Here is a 23,035-nt window from a genome sequence, read left to right on the forward strand (position 1 = left end):
ACCATATCCGGACTAAGATCCGAAGGCATTTGTGCGAGATACTAATTCCGGGCTAAGCCCGAAGGCATTGGTGCGAGTTACTAAATCCGGGTTAAGTCCCGAAGGCATTTGTGCGAGTTACTATAACCGGGCTATGTTTCGAAGGCATTTGAACGAGTAGCTATATCCGGTTAAATTCCGAAGGTACATGATTTGGGAATGAATGATCTTGCTGTAAAAATTTCAGTTAATACGCTTGTAACATCCCAACATTGAGGTATGTTTCGTATGTGCTTTGAATTAGTTGAGCCCTTACAAATAAGTATTCGCTCAGTTGATAAATGAGCTACCGGCCTTTGGCTAAGTTGATCTTTGTGTATGAATAAAAGGGTTGGTAATGTGAAGTAAGTATGATATTGAAAATTTGTGCATATGAAATTATCTGTTTAGCTACATGAATGCTATACTTTGGTTGTGTCTAAATTCTTTGCTCAAAACTTACTAAGCATTTAATGCTTACTCCGTTTCTTTGATTCTCTGTTTTATAGATTTTGGTTCTTCAGCTATCGGACTCGGGATTTTGAAGTCGAAGTCGCCCACACTATCAAAGCTCCTTTTGGTATACTTTTGGTTGAACTTTGAAATGGCATGTATAGGACTACCCTTTTGTTGTTGGTCATGTACCCTTCGGTTTTGTGTAAATTTGGATAGCCATGCGAAAATGGCTTAAATATACTTTGATCATAGCTTTATAATCGTTTTGTATGTTGTCCATCGAGAGGTGTGGAAATGTTGGTAACGGTTAGCCATGGGAATGGTTATTCATGATCATTTTTGGAATATGTATGACAAACTCTAGTTGATCCATGGAGGATCATGAAATAGGTAAAGTTTACCTTAAAAATAGATGATCGCAGCAGTAGTGATGTGGATGTGAAAAATCACTAAAAATAGTAGGAATGGAATTAAATAGTGAATAAATTATGTAATCGAATCTTGATGAATCTATTTTCATAGGAAAGTAACGAAACATTCATATGAACAGTATATTATGAGATGTTAAAGTTTTCGTGAGACAGGGCCAGAACGGTTTCTAGAGCCCCTGATCTGACTTTGGAAATTCATTATAAATTAACCAGAGACATTTAGAAGTCATGCCATATATTTATAGATTCCTCTTTGAGTCTAGTTTCTATAGAAACAAACGGCATGAGTATTGAAGCCCTGTACAGGGAGATATCCAAGTCGTAATGCGAAAAGGGCAGTGTAGTCGATCCCTGTAACAGGGGAGAATTTGACTAATAGACTGTACTAATTGGGCCGACCAAAAATTCTAGAAAAAAATTTGTAGATGCATATATGAGTCTAGTTTCAGGGAAAAATCACGAAACTTATTTTCGAGTTGTGAAACTCAAGATATGATTTTTAAGGTGACAGTGACGCAGTTAGCCAGCTTGCCTGGAAAATTTTAAAATGGATTGTGCAAAGAAGTGATTTAAGTCTGCAAACCCCTCGTGTCCGACTCCGGCGACGGTCTCGGGTACGGGGTGTTACAATTTTATTGGTATCAGAGCTACGGTTTAGTCGATTCTAGGACTACCGTAATGCGTTGGGTTTAGCTATACATGCCATTTTAGGTGATTATTTGATAGTGTGGTGATTTCTGACATTTGCAAATGTGTTTTTTTTATAGTAATGGATCCCGATCCCGACCGAGCGGTAGCTGATGATCTTGAGAGTGTAGCGCCTGCTCCCGCACAAGGGACAGCGCCGGCGGACTCTCAACCTAATGCTAGTAATCCGAATGATGAGGCTAGACAAGCTTTCTATAGCGTGATGAATGATTGGTTCAACCAATACATTTAAACTAATACGGCTGTTCCACAACCTCCATTCCCGACAAATACCACCCCCGTACCTACAATACCTCCTGTAACGGATCAAATAAGGTCAAATAAGCCCCCAGTTGACAGAATCTGAAAACACGGGGCTACTGAATTTAAAGCTACGGACAGCGATGATGCCGAGCAAACTGAATTTTGGTTGGACAACACTATCCGGGTACTCGACGAGCTATCTTACACACCCGATGAGTGCCTAAAGTGTACTATCTCCTTGCTACGTGATTTTGCCTACTATTGGTGGAATACATTGACTTCTGTTGTGCCTAGAGAGCAAGTAACTTGGGAATTCTTCCAAACCGAGTTTCGAAAGAAGTATATCAGTCAGAGATTCATTGACCAAAAACGGAAGGAATTTCTTGAACTTAAACAAGGTTCCATGTCGGTTACCGACTATGAACGAAAGTTTGTAAGGCTTAGCCTGTACGCACGAGAATGCTTTTCCTCAGAAGCCGTAATGTGTAAACGTTTCGAGGATGGATTGAATGATGATATAAAGCTGTATGTTGGCATTTTGGAAATCTGAGAATTTGTGGCACTTGTCGAGCGAGCTTGCAAAGCCGAGGAGCTCAGTATGGAGAAAAGAAAAGCTGATGCGGGAGCAAGGGAGTTTCGTAAGAGGTCTTCGGGGAAGCCCTTCCCACAGTCATCGAAGAAATTTAGAGATGGCTTAGGCCGGTCTACAGACACTTCGGGCTTTTCTAGACGAGATCGCGATCGACCCCTTTCGAGTGCACGAGTCACTTCGGTCGCCAGTGTGGGAAATGATTGTCAAGATAGAACGGAGTGCCAGTATTGTGGCAAATGGCATTCTGGAAGTTGTAGATTCCATGACCGCTCCTGCTACAAGTGCGGCTCAGTTGACCACTTTATCAAAGATTGCCCGAGATTGTCTGAACATAATGTAAATCAAAGTGGGAAACCGAGTGCTACCACTGCTCGAGGTAGACCATCTAGAAACACGGGAAATGCTAGTGGTGGTCAGAGAGGATCTAGAGATGCTGTGACCAGATCTGAGGCTCGTGCTCCTGCTAGGGCTTATGCTATACGCGCACGCGAGGATGCTTCCTCGCCAGATGTTATTACCGGTACTTTTACTCTCTTTGATACTAATGTGATTGCTTTGATTGACCCTGGTTCTACTCATTCTTATATATGCGAAACCTTAGCATCCAGTAAGACTTTACCTATTGAGTCTACTGAGTTCGTAATTCGGGTGTCAAATCCCTTGGGTCGTTATGTGCTTGTCGACAAAGTGTGTAAGAAATGCCCCCTAGTAATTCGAGATTCCTGTTTTCCGGCGGACTTGATGCTTGTTCCGTTTGATGAATTTGATGTTATTCTTGGTTTGGATTGGTTGACCGCGCATGATGCGGTTGTGAATTGCAAAAGCAAGACTATTGATTTGAGGTGCGCAAATAACAAGATAATCCGAGTTTAGTCTACGGACTTAAAGGGGTTGCCAGCTGTAATATCAGCAATGTTGGCCCAGAAATATGTAAGAAAAGGGTGCGAAGCATACCTTGTGTATGTACTTGATGACAAAGAATTAGAAAAGAAACCTGAATCTGTGTCGGTGGTTTGTGAATACGCGGATGTTTTTCCTGAAGAATTACCGGGTTTACCACCTGTTCGGGAGGTAGAGTTTGGTATTGAGCTTGTACTTGGAACTACGCCAATTTCGATAGCTCCGTATCGTATGGCACCAACCGAGTTAAAAGAATTGAAAGCTCAGTTGCAAGAGTTGACGGATAGAGGTTTCGTTCGACCAAGTTTCTCACCTTGGGGTGCACCAGTATTGTTTGTGAAAAAGAAGGACGGAACCATGAGGTTGTGCATTGACTATCGTCAGCTGAATAAAATGACGATAAAGAATAAATATCCGTTACCGCATATTGATGATTTGTTTGATCAACTAAAGGGAGCTTCAGTGTTTTCAAAGATAGATTTGAGATCGGGTTATTATCAGTTGCGAATTCGCGATTCGGATATACCCAAAACTGCTTTCAGAACGAGATACGGCCACTACGAGTTCTTAGTGATGCCGTTTGGGCTCACTAATGCCCCTGCGGTATTTATGGATTTGATGAATCGGATCTTCAGACAGTATTTGGACCGGTTCGTAGTTGTGTTTATTGATGACATCTTGGTCTATTCAAGAGATGAGACCGAACATGCTGAGCACCTGAGATTAGTGTTGCAAATTTTACGGGATAAGCAGTTATATGCTAAGTTCAGTAAGTGTGAGTTCTGGTTAAGAGAGGTTAGCTTCTTGGGCCATGTGGTATCTGCATCGGGTATTCGAGTTGACCTGAGCAAAATTTCAACCATACTTAACTGGAAGCCTCCGAGAAATATTACTGAGGTTCGGAGCTTTTTGGGACTCGCCGGTTACTACCGACGGTTTGTAAAAGGTTTCTCGATGATAGCCACACCCATGACGAAGCTACTTCAAAAAGATATTAAGTTCGAATGGACAGAAAAATGTCAGAAAAGTTTTGATCAACTGAAAACTTATTTGACTGAAGCCCCAATTTTAGTGCAGCCCGAATCAGGCAAAGAGTTTGTCATCTATAGTGACGCCTCCCTACTTGGGCTAGGTTGCGTGTTGATGCAAGAAGGTCGAGTTGTGGCTTATGCGTCGAGACAATTAAAGCCACATGAGAAAAATTATCCGACCCATGATCTCGAATTAGCTGCCATCGTATTCGCCTTGAAAATATGGCGACATTACTTATTTGGTGAGAAGTGCCATGTATTTTCGGATCACAAAAGTCTCAAATATTTGATGACTCAAAGAGACTTAAATCTGCGACAAAGACGTTGGCTTAAGTTGTTGAAAGATTATGAGCTTGTCATTGATTACCACCCGGGAAAGGCTAATGTGGTTGCGGACGCCTTAAGCCGGAAATCACTGTTTGCTTTACGAGCGATGAATGTACACTTGTCTGTTCTACCTGACAATGTGTTAGTAGCTGAATTAAAGGCCAAACCATTATTGATTCATCAAATTCGTGAAGCTCAGAAAGTCGACGATGAATTGGTTGCAAAACGGGCTGAATGTGTTCCGAATATGGAATCCAAATTTCAAATTGATGATGATGATTGTTTGAGGTTCAGAAGTCGGTTGTGTGTTCCAAGAAATTCAGAACTCATTTCGATGATTCTAAACAAAGCCCATTGTAGCCGAATGTCAATTCACCCGGGGAGTACGAAAATGTACAACGATCTGAGACGCCAATTTTGGTGGCATGGTATGAAACGAGACATTTTCGATTTTGTCTCGAAGTGTTTAATATGTCAGCAAGTAAAGGCGGAACATCAAGTGCCTACGAGTTTACTCCAGCCAATCATGGTACCTGAATGGAAATGGGATCGAGTAACGATGGATTTCGTATCTGGGTTGCCAGTATCGGCAAGTAAGAAAGATGCGATTTGGGTTGTTGTGGATAGACTGACTAAGTCGGCTCACTTTATCCCCGTACGTATGGATTTTTCATTGGATAAACTAGCTGAATTGTATGTTTCTCAGATTGTGAGATTACACGGGGTACTGATTTCTATTGTGTCGGATAGAGATCCGAGATTCACCTCGCGATTTTGGAAGAAATTGCAAGAAGCTTTGGGTACCAAGCTGCACTTTAGCACCGCTTTTCACCCCCAAACCGATGGTCAATCCGAGCGGATAATTCAGATACTTGAGGATATGCTGAGATGTTGCATCCTCGAGTTCAGCGGTTCATGGGAACGGTATTTACCTTTGATTGAATTCGCTTACAACAACAGTTTTCAATCAAGTATTAAGATGGCACCTTACGAGGCTTTGTACGGTCGTAAATGCCGTACACCTTTGTTTTGGACCGAGCTCGGTGAAAGTAAAATTTTCGGAGTTGATTTGATTAAAGATGCTGAACAGAAAGTAAAGGTAATCCGTGAAAGTCTGAAGGCAGCCACAGATCGTCAGAAATCGTATGCGGATTTGAAACGAAAAGACATTGAATATCAGGTGGGAGATAAAGTGTTTCTTAAAGTTTCGCCTTGGAAAAAGATACTCAGATTTGGCCGTAAGGGCAAGTTGAGCCCGAGATTCATTGGGCCGTACGAAATCTCCGAACGAGTTGGTCCGATTGCGTATAGATTGATTTTGCCCCCTGAACTTGAAAAGATTCACGACGTCTTTCATGTTTCGATGCTTCGACATTATAGATTCGATCCGTCACATGTGATTAATCCCTCAGAAGTTGAAATTCAATCTGACTTGAGTTATGAAGAAGAACCGATTCGTATCCGAGCTCGTGAAGAGAAAGAGGTGCGAAACAAAAGGGTTCCGTTAGTAAAGGTGTTATGGCTCAAACACGGAGTCGAAGAAGCTACTTGGGAAACCGAGAATGCCATGAAAGAACGATACCCAAACTTATTTACCGGTAAGATTTTCGGGGACGAAAATTTCTTAAGTGGGGGAGAGTTGTGACAGCCCTAAAGCGACCCTAGTAGGAAAGCGGTTTCGGGACCGCTAAACCGAGTCACCAAATTATTTGAATATGATATTTATTGTCTAAAATCAATGTGTGAAAATTTTAAGCTTCGATTTAGTAAATTGCATGTGAATTTAGTCAATAGGACTTATGTGTGACATTTTTGAAATGTGATAGATCAAAACATAAGGACCTATTAGTGCATGTTGAAAAAGGGGGGACTTGCATGTCAATTTTTCCCCCCATCTAGTAGTGGCCGGCCATGACATTAGGATGGACAAAGGGTGATGGGCAAAACATGTCATAGACATGTTGTGTTGGTGCATCATGGGAGGAAACAATAAAATAAAGTTAGTAATAAAGAAATGGAAAAAAGAAAGAAGGTGTGTGATTGTTTCTCCCCCCTCCCCATTGCCGTGAATGTAAGAAAGAAAACAAAAAAAGTGTCCATCTTTTTTTCATTTCTCTTAGCCGAATGTTCTAAGGAAGAAAGGAAACAAGTTGTGTTTTTTTGTTCTTCTTGGCCGGATTGAGAGGAGGAAGGAAGGAGTGAAGCAATCGGTCATCTTAGGTCGATATTAAGGTAAGGAAGTTGATACTAGTTCTTGAAATCCTAGTTGATTTTGAGTGAGATATCAAGTTATTGTTGGTAACCCATATTGAAATTGTGATTTTGGAATAAGTAAGGTTTTCGGCTATGGAGATTAATAAGGGTGATGGTTGTGTTTCATGCTAAATCTAGATGAAAAATGGTAGTTGCTTACATCTTGATGATTATGAGTTTCTTTCTTGGTTCTACCTTAGATCCATGAAGTATATTTTTATTTGGTGTTCTTGGAAGTATCGGCCATGGTATATCCATAAGTGTGATTTATGCTTATTGCATGGTAGGTAAGATTTATGTTTTGGATATATGTTTAAATTTGGTTATAATCAAATTTGTGATTCGGCTCTTGCACATATATATATATGATTGCACATGATGTATTGGTATGACCTATATATTATCTCAAGGTATATACTTACACATGATGGAGCTTCGGTTATGGATTAAATGATGGATGCGTATTGAGTTATAATATGTAATGCATTAGTTAGTAAAATGTATGCCATTTATGTGTGGTATTAAGTATATAATCGGCCTCAACATAGACATGCATATTCGGCCATAGGAAGAAGATTGGTGTTGCATGTATTCGGTTAGAGGCAAGCATATTGATGCTTTTGTCTTGGCTTAGAAAATTCGGCCAAGGGGGAATATTAGCTAAAATGTTGAGTTTGATTCATGATTCCATATATATATGTGACTCTAATGCCTAAAGTATATATGGGCTAAGTACCTTGAGGTTTTCTTTTGATGTTCGAATGAACTGTATTAAATTGCTTGATGTGATTAAAAATGCATATGACCATTGTGTAGTTGAGCTAGCAGGTGGCCATATGACCAATCAAACTCCTTGTCATATTCGGCCATAAGCTAGCATAATGAGACTTTAATAAGTTAAATCTGTTTGAATTAGCTCAAGAGCTTAGAGGACCACAGTTGGATAAGGGAAAGGAAAAAGTTATCGAATAGCTGCTGAAAACGTTCGACCACATCCGAGGTAAGTTCTTGAGTAATAGAGCTTAAATTATGATTTGATTAGATCATGTTTTAAGCAAACCAAAATCATGCTCTTTGTGTGTGGCTATTGAGCCGAAATTGCAAGAGTGATGAGTGTCTTGTGTTTGAGTTTTGCTAATGAAAATGAAATACGAATGTGTCATGATTTATTGTTAAATGTGCATGGTTATTCGAATGATGTCCGGGCTAAGTCCCGAAGGCTTTGTGCTAAGTGACCATATCCGGACTAAGATCCGAAGGCATTTGTGCGAGATACTAATTCCGGGCTAAGCCTAAAGGCATTGGTGCGAGTTACTAAATCCCGGTTAAGTCCCGAAGGCAGTTGTGCGAGTTACTATAACCGGGCTATGTCCCGAAGGCATTTGAACGAGTAGCTATATCCGGTTAAATTTCGAAGGTACGTGATTTGGGAATGAATGATCTTGCTGTAAAAATTTCAGTTAATACGCTCGTAACATCCCAACATTGAGGTATGTTTCGTATGTGCTTTGAATTAGTTGAGCCCTTACAAATAAGTATTCGCTCAGTTGATAAATGAGCTACCGGCCTTTGGCTAAGTTGATCTTTGTGTATGAATAAAAGGGTTGGTAATGTGAAGCAAGTATGATATTGAAAATTTGTGCATATGAAATTATCCGTTTAGCTACATGAATGCTATACTTTGGTTGTGTCTAAATTCTTTGCTCAAAACTTACTAAGCATTTAATGCTTACTCCGTTTCTTTGATTCTCTGTTTTATAGATTTTGGTTCTTCAGCTATCGGACTCGGGATTTTGAAGTCGAAGTCGCCCACACTATCAAAGCTCCTTTTGGTATACTTTTTGTTGAACTTTGAAATGGCATGTATAGGACTACCCTTTTGTTGTTGGTCATGTACCCTTCGGTTTTGTGTAAATTTGGATAGCCATGCGAAAATGGCTTAAATATACTTTGATCATAGCTTTATAATCGTTTTGTAGGTTGTCCGTCGAGAGGTATGGAAATGTTGGTAACGGTTAGCCATGGGAATGGTTATTCATGATCATTTTTGGAATATGTATGACAAACTCTAGTTGATCCATGGAGGATCATGAAATAGGTAAAGTTTACCTTAAAAATAGATGCTGGCAGCAGTAGTAATGTGGATGTGAAAAATCACTAAAAATAGTAGGAATGGAATTAAATAGTCAATAAATTATGTAATCGAACCTTGATGAATCTATTTTCATAGGAAAGTAACGAAACGTTCATATGAACAGTATATTATGAGATGTTAAAGTTTTCGTGAGACAGGGCCAGAACGGTTTCTGGATCCCCTGATCTGAATTTGGAAATTCATTATAAATTAACCAGAGACATTTAGAAGTCATTCCATATATGTATAGATTCCTCCTTGAGTCTAGTTTCTATAGAAACAAACGGCATCAGTATTGAAGCCCTGTACAGGGAGATATCCAAGTCGTAATGCGAAGAGGTCAGTGTAGTCGATCCCTGTAACAGGGGAGACTTTGACTAATGAACTGTACTAATTGGGCCGACCAAAAATTCTAGAAAAAAATTTGTAGATGCATATATGAGTTTAGTTTCAGGGAAAAATCACGAAACTGATTTTCGAGTTGTGAAACTCAAGATATGATTTTTAAGGTGACAGTGACGCAGTTAGCCAGCTTGCCTGGAAAATTTTAAATTGGATTGTGCAAAGAAGTGATTTAAGTCTGCAAACCCCTCGTGTCCGACTCCGGCGACGGACTCGGGTACGGGGTGTTACATTAAATGGAAATTCGGCTAGGGCTTTAGGAAGGTTGGGCCGTGGGTCTGAGTGGCCATTAGGGCAAGCTTTATTTTCTTTTTGTTTTGCCGAATTAGGGTTAGCCACCTAGAGCCTTCATTCTCATTCTATTCTCTTCTCAGTGTCGCAAAAAGCCAAAAAATGCAAAGTTAGATCTCCTGAGTGCCGAATTCTTCCTTCTCTTCTCCTCTCTTCTTCTAATTTCTTTTTCTCCTTCTTTTTTTCTCTAGCCGAAACATTCCTACCATTCTACTCATCTCCTCTTTCATTCCCATTCTTTTCTAAACCTCTATAGCCGATTGCCATAAAAATCGAAATCCCAAAAATTGTTTCTTGTACCGATTTCTTCTTGTCAAAATCCTCTTAATTTCTTCATCTCTTTTGGCCGATTTTCACATCCTCTAAACCTCAACCTGTGTCGGCAATACCACTGCAAAAAACCACCATACGAAATCATCTTCCTCTTCACAGTTCCAAAAGCCGAAAACACCATAGTTTTTACGGACGTATAGCCAAATCTTTAGATCTCTAAGATTCAATTTCTACTAGTGTTTAAGGGCTGGATCTGCATCAGATCTGAGTAGAAACTGAAGTGGAATCGTTTTGGTTGAGAGAACCTGAGGTAGGTACTCAAATCTATTCTTTATTTCGGGTTTTAGAAAAGCTGAAATCCCTAAAGGCAATTGGAGGCTGTCGATTGGAGCTTAAGGCTCTAAGGGTTGTAACAATTAATTTGTTTTGGTGTTAGTGTGACCCAGAGGCTGCTGATCGAAGGCTTTGACAAGTGGAATGACTAGATCTAGATCTAGTCTCTAGTTTTGGCAAAGGTAGGATCTCAAGGGCCATAGGTATTGATGGCGGATTATGGTAAGTAAGTTTATGATGGTTGCCATTGTATTTTGGATCTGATATGTCTAGTGACGATTGTAGGATATCGTGGGAGATTCCGGTAGCAATTGTCGCAAATCAGGTGTGGAAACGACACCCACCCATAGACTAGATCGGTAAAAGCCGAAAGGCCGAAATGCCGAAATACCGAAAAGCCGGCATTTTGTGAACTTACGAGCATGCGAGCGCTCGTGAGATGGTTTGGTTGTTAATTTTGGTAATCACAAGCGGTATGATTGCAGAGTGCACAATTTTGTGCACTTCGGTATATTTGGGCTTAATGGGCCGAAATCGGGTTAATGGGCCAACGGGCCTAATTCGGTAAAAATGCTCGGTAAGTGTTTTTGTTAATGTGTTAATGGCTGTAATATGAGTGTAAACCCTAAAATAGTTAAATTTACTAAAATACCCCTAAGTATGAAAATTACCATTATACTCCTAGGTGCAAAATTACCATTATACCCCTAGGGTAAATTTTGACTGAAATGCATGATATTCTGATTCTGTTTGTTGTATGCCATGACATGTATATCTGTTGCATGGGATATGGGTTATATTGATGGAGGAAGCGTTCTGGTGGGTCTACCACAAATATCTGATCTGGTGGCTCTGCCACAAATATCTGTTTCTAGTGGCTCTGCCACAATATCTGTATCTGGTGACTCTGTCACAATATCTGTTCTGGCAGCCATGCTGCAAATTTTGAGACGTGTAGCAGATGGGTGGGTCGAGTAGTCTCCCCACATGGTGTAAGGTTGGCACGGGGTGTATACAGATGGATATGGGTTGGGTTTTCTGCATACAAGATATATCTGTTCTATTTCTATTATAGGCATATGGGCTTCATTCTGAATTCTGTATAGGGCTAAGGCCCAACTTAATCTGTTTCTGTGGTTTGAACTGATCTGGGCTATGGTTGGGTTATTTTACATACTGAGTTTTCCAAACTCACCCCTTAATTTTATCCATGCAGGTAACCCCCAACCATATTGGACTTGGAGCTGAGAGGGGTTCAGAGTGGCCACATGTTTTGCAAGCTCAATTTCCTTCTTATGACTGGATTAGTTTCATTTACTTTAATTTCTTTGGGTTTTAAGTTGTAATAAGGCCGCTTTAATTATTTTTAATTTCTTTAGTATGATTATTAGCTTAGGCATGATATAGATTTAAATGTTTGAAATTGAATAGCTCTAGGGCACGTTTTTAAAAGAGATTACCTGATTTCAAAATATCGTGAAACAAGACAAAGCTTCTGAAATGAAAACGTTTTCAAAAATAATAAGTGTTTTCAAAGGCTTAAAATGAAATGGTTTTTCCTGAACAATCATTCAGTTAAAGTGTGGCAATGGTTGTGTGCATGTCTAGGAGTGGATCCATGGAGAGCTTGGTACTTAAGTAGTCTAATAGACTCACCTCCTCTTTTTCCGGCATCGTACCTGGTGCACAGCTTCCATTCACTTTAATCTATAACGAAAATACCCTTAAATCACTAAGAAAGATTTTAGATAAGACATGACCTATACAGTAACGCTTCAATGTGACACACCGGATTTGGCCATAACGTCTGGGTCGGGTTTGGGGTGTTACACTACAAAAACAAATGGCATGGCAACAGAGATGAACCTGAAGATAACAAGCAGCAAGAAAGTGAAAGCTGGGATTAAGTTGGCAAGAGCAAAAGCAAGGGTTGGAGAGCTGTACCTTAGACCAATGATTACATAGTTTTGCATCAAAGTGATCCTACAAAAAATCCAGTTCTATAACCCAAATTTTCACCAAGAAAGCAATTATTGAACTCTGTCTAGATTTAATTACATACCCAGCAACGCTTAAACAGAAAATTTTGCACAAAAAAGATAAAGTAATTGGTGGCCGCTTTTTCTTACATATAAAGAAGTCCCAAAACAAAAATAAATACCACTAATTTCTCATCCATGGATTTAATTGATAGATAGATGAGAACCTTGTGAAGAAAAAAGCTGCTAGAAGAATAATGAGAGAAGTCATAGCATTTGAGTAGACAACAAGGACAGAGTGGCACATTCCTTTGGACATGGCAGCTTTACTGACTATAAAAGAAATGATGGTGAAAAAGGAATAGAGAGAAGAGAGGGAGAGGGCAATGGTGAGAAGGTCTACAAAAAAGTAAAGATGCTTGTGATAGGGGGAGGGATGGTGGGGAAGAGGGAGAGGGATCAGAGAGGGATGGAAAATGGGATTTCTGTTAAGTGAATAACAAAAAAGGATAGCTCTATTACAGACGTAACGAAAAATGGTTAGTGGTGACTATTTTGTTTTTTTTAAAAGTTGAATGACTGAATTGAAACCTGGGTGACTGTTTTGTCAGCTACCCTAAAGTTGGGTGGTTGTTGGTGTAATTTACCCTTAAATTTATTTATACCATCACCAAGACTCCTTATACATATTTTATGGCCCTATGAATCATATTAAAAAATATAATGCGTTAAAATTTTAAATCCAATACTCTAAAGTTATAGACATTATTGAATAAAAATTCAAAGTTACAAATTTAGTATTGGATTAAATGTTAACCTATGTACTTAATCGATACTAGATGTGCAAACATCTCGATTGGAAATATTGTATCAAAAAGATAATTAATTAAGCAACAATGTCCACAAGTATATTTGTCAAATTATAATATAGCAAAGTGTTACAATGAAAAACTCAGAGAAGTATTTTGAGAATCATACCAAAGGGAGGTTGAATTAAATTAAAATTTGTTTTCCACACTAACAAAGCTAAACCATAAAAGGTTAAAATTATAGTAGGAAAAAAATCCAAATTAAAATGAAGTAATTGGACTAACATAAATTGAACAAAATTAAAAAAATCAAATTAACAATTGAAATTAATCCAATTAAATAAGAAAAAGATTAACTCAATTCAGTGTTCCTAATTAACTTCAGAATTCGGGTTTTATCCAATTAGCTATTGATTAACCATTTATTACCTTTCAGCCCCTAACAAACTAACTAATTGACCAATACTCACATATCTTTCAACCTCACTTTCTTAACCGGGATAAATTATGATTTAATCGGTAAGCTTATCTTTCGATCTCATTTATCCTAGATTATTCCTAGTGTCATTAATCCTAGAGTTTAATCGCACATAATTTAAGCCAACTAACTTGGAAACAAATCTTAATTATTCCATTAATTATTCCCACATTTGATTGTTAATCTCCCTAAGGAAATTACCACTCATGGATATAGATGTAATTTTCCCAAGTTTCATATTCAACATGCAAAGAAAATAATTAAATAGAAAAAGCGAATAAGAAAATTAATTCATTTCGATATCGGTTTAGGCGCAAAATTCAGAACAATTCCTTTGGCAATTTCGAAGACAATCTCGATTGCAGTTGAAAACCAAAAAGAAATTAATATAAACTAGGTAAACAAAAGCTTGGATCTAAATCGAATCCAAGTTAAACAAAGGAAAAATTTTGTTTTGTAACATAAAACGGACTAAATAAAAGTAAAAGGAAAACTAAAATAAATCCTAAAACTAATATAAGCAGCTCACTTGGCGAAGCCTCCTAAACTGAGGCTAAACACCCATGCCTTAACTAGGTTAATTGATAGCCTGAAAATTGATTAATATGTATTGTGCGGATGAAAACACCCCTGGCTGAAAATTCCAGTTCATCACTCTAAAGTAGCAACAACATAGGAATATTGTTGTGACATTGCCTTTCAAGGGTGACTTATTTGGCTTCAAAGTTCGGTGTTCCGAGACCACATGCCGATGTCACAATGCCATTGTCGTCCTTTGTGTTCTCAGCCCAAAAATAGTGTCTTGTGCACTCGATTGACTTGCTAGTTGATCCTTAGGCCCATATTGTCCCATTAGGTCATCACATGGCTAAAAATTGCGTAAAAACACTTATTTTACTAAAATTAGACATAAACTAATAAAAATGAGAAATGTAATAAAATCATATAAAGTGTAAGAAAACAAGCTCGTTAAGTGTCGAAAAGACTCTAATTTGCCACAATGAATTGTGGCAAATCAAACTACCCCCACTTTACTCATTGCTTGTCCTCAAGCAACAAAACAAAGACATACAAAAAGACAAAAATAAAGCAATGAAATGGTGCTTGATCATGCTTAATACATGAGATTGATTTGGAACATTGTCAACAACACAATGTGACTAAACACCTAATTCTAGCATGATACATATCTAACTTCCGATTTTCAATATTAAACATGTGAGTTCAATAGTTTATAGATTACAAAGTAAACAAATTCTAAAATGTTAATAATATTATTGGATCTAAACAAATACACAAGTATACATTTATGTTCAAATAATACAAGTGGTTAGAAATATCAATCTTTAGTTTAATTTTAATCCATGAGTCATATCACTTAGGTCACATAGGAATTTTTAGCTTATAATGTTTTGTGGCTTTTGTTGGTTCAAAGTTGAAGAATTGACTCCACAAAATGGGTTAAGTACGAAAATATTTTGGCACATTATATTGACCCTAATTGTAACATCATTCACCCATATTCTACACCGAAATAGGGTTACGGAGCGTTATCGGACATATTATACAATTAAACAACATTTCACATACATTTTCAAATTTCATGTAATCATCATTCAACATCATTCACATTGTCCCTAATACGAGAACTTATGAAATTTTTGGAAGACTTAGAAAATTTTTCAAAATACACACGACCAAAGACACGCCTATGTCACAGGCCGTGTGGATAATCGAAATGGGATCACATGACCGTGTCTTAGCCCGTGTACTACCCCGTGTAACTCTTAGACTTGGGTCACACGGCCAACCACACGCCTATGTGACTAGCCCATGTGCCCTTAGAAATGGCCTCACACGCCCGTGTGCCAAGCAGTGTGTTAAGTCATGCCAAACTTGTAGGGTATACTGACGTATGACACACAACCAAGTCACACGCTCGTGTGCTGGACCATGTGGAGTATACTGACTTGATTTCTAATTCAACACTAGGGGACACACGGCCATGTAACCTAAGTGTATGTCACATAAGGCTAAGACACACGCCCGTGTGGACAAAAAAATAGGCTATTTACCAAGCCATCTTGCCACCCACATATGCATACACCTACACCAACCAAGTTGGCACAACACAAGGCATAAATAGGCATTCAAATCAACCTCAACCAAGTATAGTTCATATCATTTCACAACCTTGTTAAGCTGATGATAGTCAATACACAGTCTCATCGATCCATCTTTCTTCTTTACGAACAGAACTGGTGCACCCTAGGGCGAAAAAGTAGGTCGTGCAAAACCTCTACCTGTTAACTCTTGCAACTGAGCTTTTAATTCTTTCAATTCTATCGGAGCCATTCTGTACGGAGCTATCGATATAGGTGATGTTCCTGATACTAATTCAATAGAAAACTTGACTTCTCTAATCGGTGGCAAACTAGGTAACTCCTCTAGAAACACATCCGGATATTCACAAACTACTGGTACTGATTCAATATTCGATTCAGACACTTTTGTATCCAATACATATGCAAGATAAGCATCACAACCTTTTCTCACATATTTCTAAGCTAACATCGACGATATTACAACAGGTAATCCACTCGACTCATCAGATTCAATTTGAAGGATTTCATTATTCTGACATTTCAATTCAATAGTCTTTCATCTACAATTCACAACATCATCATACAGAGTCAACCAATCCATACCCAGAATCACATCGAAATCCTTAAATGGTAGAAGCATCAAATTTGTCGAAAAATAGTAACCCCGAGTCATTAAAGGATAATTCTGGAAAATTTTATCAACTAAGACATACTTGCCTAAGGGGTTCGATACTTTAATCACAAACACAAACTCTTACTAAACACTAAATTCATACAAATATATGAATGAGTCGATCCAGGATCAATCAAGGCAATTACACTAGTGTCATAGAGATAAAATGTACCGGTGATAACATCTGGTGACAACGCATCTTCGCGAGCGCGAATAACATAAGCTATGGTTGGCACTCTAGCGTTGGATCTCACAGTAGAGTCCTTTGTTGTTCCTTTACAACTGGTCACATTTCCTGCATTTCTATGTGGTCTCCCTTTAGAAGCTGTGTTACTCGATCTTGTATTTTGAAATTTATCTTTCTCGGCTAACTCAAGGCAATCTCGAATAAGGTGACCAACGAACCACATTTGAAACAAGCCTTATTATTCATCCAACAGTCTCAAAATGTCATTGTCCACACTGTTGACATTCGAGTTTATTGTTTCTCACACTACCGACACTCGATACTGATGTAGCTTGAGTTTCTTAGGACTTGAGTATTGCTTTCCACGATCTCTATTAGAGTACCCGCTGAAGCTGTTGAACGATTATACGAATCCCGTAATTTCTTTGACGAGGATTGATAAGGTTTTTTCATCAATCTCTTTCTCAAATCTCTAGCTTCGAAATCAATTTTTCTCTTTTCTTTGCCAACTTCTTCAGCTTTCCAAGCTCGGTCAACTAGTACCAGAAACTCTTTCAATTCCAAAATCTCGACTAGAAGTCTGATGTCTTCATTCAACTTGTCTTCAAATCTTTTACACATAATTGCCTCAGTGAAGACACATTCTCAAGCATACTTACTGAGTCTTTCAAACTCTCTTTCGTACTCAATTACAGACATTCGGACCAATTTCAATTCCAAAAATTCCTTGTGCTTTTGGTCGATGAACCGCTGACTGATGTATTTCTTTCCAAACTCGGCTTGAAAGAATTCACATGTAACCTGTTCACTCAATACTACGGATACTAAAGTTTTCCACCATTGATACCCTGTGTCTCTCAAATGTAACACCCCTTACCCGTATTCGACACCAGAATAGGGTACGAGGCATTACAAGATTTATACATGAGCAATCATACAAAATCAAGACGTAAATTTTCCCTCCAAAATTAAAAATTTTCACATTCATTCATGTTGTCCCTAAAATAAATCTATGAGGCTCAAAATATGCATTAGAAGTGTTCGGTACTAAACCGAGAACTTTAGAAAATTTAACAACACTTAGAAAATTTTTCACTAAATAGGGGTTACACACCCGTATGGTTTGGGACTCACCCATGTGGGCAAGCTGTGTGGTCACACACGCCCGTGTCCCTAACCCGTGTAACTCTCTGTTTGTCACCCAAGAGCAAATTGAAGTCACACAGCAATGGCACGTGCCTGTGTCTCAAGGTCATGTCCTTCACACGGTTGAGACACACGGTCGAGACACACTGCCGTGACTCATACCCGTGTGCTCGATATTGAGCATTCTGTTTTGCAACAATTTAAGTGCAGGGGACATGCGACCGGATCACTTGCCCATGGGGATGACCGTGTGTACCCGTGTGGACAAAAACAAGGTTATTTACCAAGACATTTTGCCACCCTTATTCACACATACACTTACCGCAATTCAAAGGCACAAAACAATACATACTTGGGCAACCAAAACAGCCACATTCTTGGTTAAAACATATAAAATCAATGTCTTTATCTAACACATTCACTACATTTATTAAGCCCTAAATCAAACATACAAATTTCACATTCATTAGACTACATTCAATTACTTTCTAGTTACCAAATTATACTCATATTCCTCATCTCATTAATAGGTCACATTTCCAAAAATTACACAATCATGCCATAAATAACATTTCCAAACATTTCACATTCACCAAGAATACTATGATTTTATCACCATAGACATTGACACATATATGAATATACTAAGGCTTACAACCATGTTAGCCAATATAGGCCAACTTACATGGCCAAATAGAAAAACAAGCCTTTGCCAATTACAAGCCATTGCATTGACTAAAATCATATGACGGATATAACAAAATGACCAAGTCCCTATACATGCTATAACTCAAAATATTTGAATTCATCAATACCCAAAATGATAGCTTGATAGTGTGATAGGATCTACGGTGATGTCCAACCCGAGCTAGCTTGACAGCACTATAAAACATGGGAAAGGAATGGAGGTAAGCTACATAGCTTAGTAAGTCCGTACAAACAAAATAAGAAACTCTTACCAATCATTTACCAAACCAAATGATATAAACACAACATAATATAAATTGCATTAAAACTCACAATTATAACTTATTCAGTCACATTGTTTGTTTTATCAATTTCCAAGCATAATTTAACATGTCTTGACATTATCCTAATAAGTAAAATCTCTCCATTATAACCGCTTACCACAATCAACCAATCATTTCAAACCTCATAGTAAAAATGCACAGTAATTATGAGTATTCACTTTTCAAGAATATATTTCAACATATTTCAATTGTTCAAAGCTTAAATCTTCTCATAATCATTTTAATAGGAAATTATGCCAATCTTTCCTCTTTCTCATAACTGATGAATCACAATTCGTACGAATAAAACATGTTATATCATAACATAACCCAATTTGGCCCAAGAGCCAATTACACGATTGCGAACCAAATTTACCATATATTTCTTACATCACAAGTATAGATCAATAATCACAAGGCTTTCGGAAAAACATTCTCATGTAAACCATGAACTCACAATATCATGAAGTCAATGCTTATAAACTTTATGTACATACCTGTACGAATTCATAATACTTACATGCTCTTTCTCTTCTTTGACACACTCATTAATTACCCATTGAACCACTTGGAATACTAAAGGATACTAGGGGAATCTCGTTCACACAGTACTGTACCAATGCCATATCCCAGACATGGTCTTACATGTAATCTCGTATCAATGCCAATAGCCTAGCTATGGTCTTACATGAAGTCTCATATCGATGCCATATCCCAGATATGGTTTTACATGTAATCTCAGTAACCCCCAATGTCATGACATTTGTATCCTATCTATTCCAAAGGTTCAACTGGGACTTTCATTGTATCGAATATTTTTCGATCATTTCCGTAGTATTGTACTCAATAGCATTCACATTTCATTTCAATAATATAGCATTTACCACAATTCTATCAATTAAGCATTTATACATATATAATTTAATACTTATTAAACATACGAACTTACCTCGACATAATATCACATTTAACTGATTTAATCATTATACTATTCAAATCAGGCCAAAATCACATTATGGTACCCTAAAGTTTGACATTTTTACATTTTAGTCCCTAGGCTCGTAAAATGAAATGTACACAATTTCTTCAATACCCATGCCTAGACAAACCTTATACATGCTTATAACAGCCCACATTTTTCTTTTATTCGCATTTTAACAGCCATTTCACAATTTTTTACAAATAGGTCCTTTTAAGAATTTTCTTTAAAAATCACTTAGCAAAAGTTGTTTATCATACACCAAACATACATTTCCTACCATTAGACATCAAAGTACACAAATATCCATCATGGGTAAAATTTTAGACCTTAATTATTTCTTAAATTAGTGGTAGAAATAGATAGATCATGTTACGAGGATTTCAAAAACATAAATATTATTAAAAACGAGTGTAACACCCCAAAAATGGCCTAGACGCTATGGCCAAATTCGTGATGCCATATTGAAGTGTATTTCAAAAAGCATAGTCTTATACTAAAAGCCTCATTGTGATTTTTACGAAAAATTTAGAATATCTTGCTCATTGTTAAACTCTAATTGGTTTAGCACAGTGTTAATTATATTAGATTGTTATTGCATTTTTAAAAACAATGATTGTTGCATTTTTAACAACACAGGAAGATGTTAGAAGAAAGATCATAACGGTAGAGAGAAGCAAGAGGGAAACTGATAAACCGTAATTTATACATATTTTTACCCCATGCCTAATGCATTTATGGATGGTTTCTCCTTAGATTTGGTGAATTTGATGCTCCTAATCATTTAATTTCATGTTGTATACTTAGGAGAGAATAGGAGAGTAAGAAGAGCGAGAAACGGGCCGAAAACGGAGAAAATGGACCCATATGGAAAAATAACACGGCCTGGACTTCCTCACACGACGTCTCACACGGCCGTGTCAATTTGGTAGGATCGAAGCATGACTTACACGGGTGGATCACATGCTCGTGCCCATTTAATAGCCTTGACCACGGCCTTTAGCAATCGCACACGGGCGTGTCCTTGCCAAACCCAAGTTTAGTCCAATTCAGAAAAGGTCATTTTTTAGGGCTCTTAGGCACTCCAAAGCCTATTTAAACACTTGAGGAGGCACTTAGGAATGGGGATACAGAGTAGGAAGCAAGGAACTACTTAAAGAAAGCCGATTGATCCATCTCAAGAGCTGGATTCATCATCAAGACTAGAGATCTCCCTTCAAGTTCCTTTAGGAGTTTTGGGTTTTGTTATGTTTTGTTATCTTCATGCTTTTGAGATGTTTTCTTTCATAAGTATGAACTAAACCCCTAAATACCTAAGGGGAATGAAACCTATGATAGATCTTGTTCTTATTATTTGAATTGTATGATAAGCACTTGACTTGCTCTTAATTATGTGTTCTTAATTCTTGTTTTGATATTCCAGGATATTGATTCAAGTTAAGCTCTTATTTAGAGGAGGAATAGACCCTGTCTATGAGTAAATTTGTCATAATTAAGCCGAATTGATTGCGCGCCTAGAGATAGGGTGACAATATTTTTCAGGATTAGGGTGAAACCTAATAAGGGAATCCATAGATCAAGTTAATGCAATTCTAAGGTGTTAATGAGAAAGAGATTTCAATTATTCAACCTAGGGTTAAACATTATTAGTCTCGAGAGAGATAATAATATAACTTAGGGATTTCTACGGATCAAGTCAAATGAATAAATCGTTTGATTCAAAGTCAAATAACAAGTGAAGTCTAGGTGGATTTGTCGTTAGGTATTGTCTCAATCAATCGAATTTTCCCAAAAGTATTTTCCCAATTTTTTCTTTCTGTGCATTCTTGTTAGTAATTAGTTTAGACAACCAAACCTCTTAAATTTTAGGCTAGATAACAAAAAGGAAGTAAATACTAGTACTCGTAGTTCCTTTGGGTTCGACAATCTGGTCTTGCTGAACTATACTACTGTTCGATAGGTACACTTGCCTTAATCGTGATAATAAGTTAGTGTCAAGAATGTTTCATTTCTAAATCTTTAAAACCTGTTATGAATATCACGCATGAAGTTTTTGGCCCCATTGCCGGGGAATTAGGATATTAGGAAAACTCGATTTTTATTACTTTAGCCATTTTACTTTTATTACAATTTAAATTTTTATTTTCTTTTCTAATTTTTCTCTTATTTCCTTCTGACAGGTTTTTCTAGTTTATGACTAGAAGAAACCCGTCAGGACCACTACTTTTTGACAGTAAGATCGACCGCATAGTTCGCAGAAACTGGAGAGAAATAAGGCGAAGCCTAAGATACACAGAGGATGTGCAAGAGAACAATACTTCAACCACAATCGAGGAGATGGCTAAAAACCAAGAAAATCCGCTACCTCTTACGGTTGTTGTTAGTCAGAATCCTACTTCGCGCGCTATGTATGATTATGCTAAACCTTCTTTAACAGGAACTGAATCGAGCATAGTTAGACCGGCTGTAGCAGCAATACTTTTTAACTGAAACCTAACACAATTCAAATGATACCACAGTTTGTTTAGTTTGATGGTTTGCAAGACGAGGATCCCAACGCTCACTTAGTAAACTTTTTGGAACTATGTGATGCATTTAAAATTAATGGCATTTCTAATGACACCATTCATCTTCGGTTATTCTCTTTTTCATTGAGAAACAAAGCTAAACAGTGGTTGAACTCATTGCCACGGGGGTCGATCACTACTAGGGAACAAATGACCGAAAAGTTTTTCTTAAAATATTTTTCGCTGACTAAAATGGCTAAATTATGTAATGATATTTCTTCCTTTGTGCAGATGGATTTAGAAACACTCTATGATGCATGGGAGAGATACAAGGACCGCTTGAGAAGATGCCCTCACCATCGGTTACCGCTTTGGCTACAGGTTCATACCTTTCATAATGGCCTGGATCCTTCGACTTGACAAATGGTTGACACAGCTGCTGGTGGAACCATCAATAATAAGACACCTGAGGTGGCTTACAGATTTATTGAGGAGATTTCACTGAATAACTATCAGTGGCAAGTTATGAGAACAAAGCCGGCAACAGCAGCTGGTGTTTTCAACCTCGACACGGTTACTATGCTATCTAACCAAGTAGAACTCTTAAACAAAAAGATTGACGGATTATGTGGTTGTGCTCAGGTACATCTAGTGCTGAGGTACGATTCTAATGGAGGAAGAGCATGCACAGAATATTAACTCTTCAATCCTAGCATTGAGGAGGAACAAGTCCAATATATGGGTAACAATAACTCTAGACCCCAAAATAA

General features: G+C 37.8%; 1 non-coding gene across 1 annotated transcript; it reads right to left on the minus strand.

The window, feature by feature from the left end:
- Window positions 1-22,523: 22,523 nt before the first annotated feature.
- On the minus strand, window positions 22,524-22,630 carry LOC121211704 (small nucleolar RNA R71). The gene has a single exon (XR_005906923.1). It is a non-coding gene; the product is annotated as a small nucleolar RNA R71 (small nucleolar RNA).
- Window positions 22,631-23,035: the final 405 nt, after the last annotated feature.

Source organism: Gossypium hirsutum, chromosome A12 (genome assembly GCF_007990345.1).
Source record: "Gossypium hirsutum isolate 1008001.06 chromosome A12, Gossypium_hirsutum_v2.1, whole genome shotgun sequence".
Classification (NCBI taxonomy): Eukaryota; Viridiplantae; Streptophyta; class Magnoliopsida; order Malvales; family Malvaceae; genus Gossypium; species Gossypium hirsutum.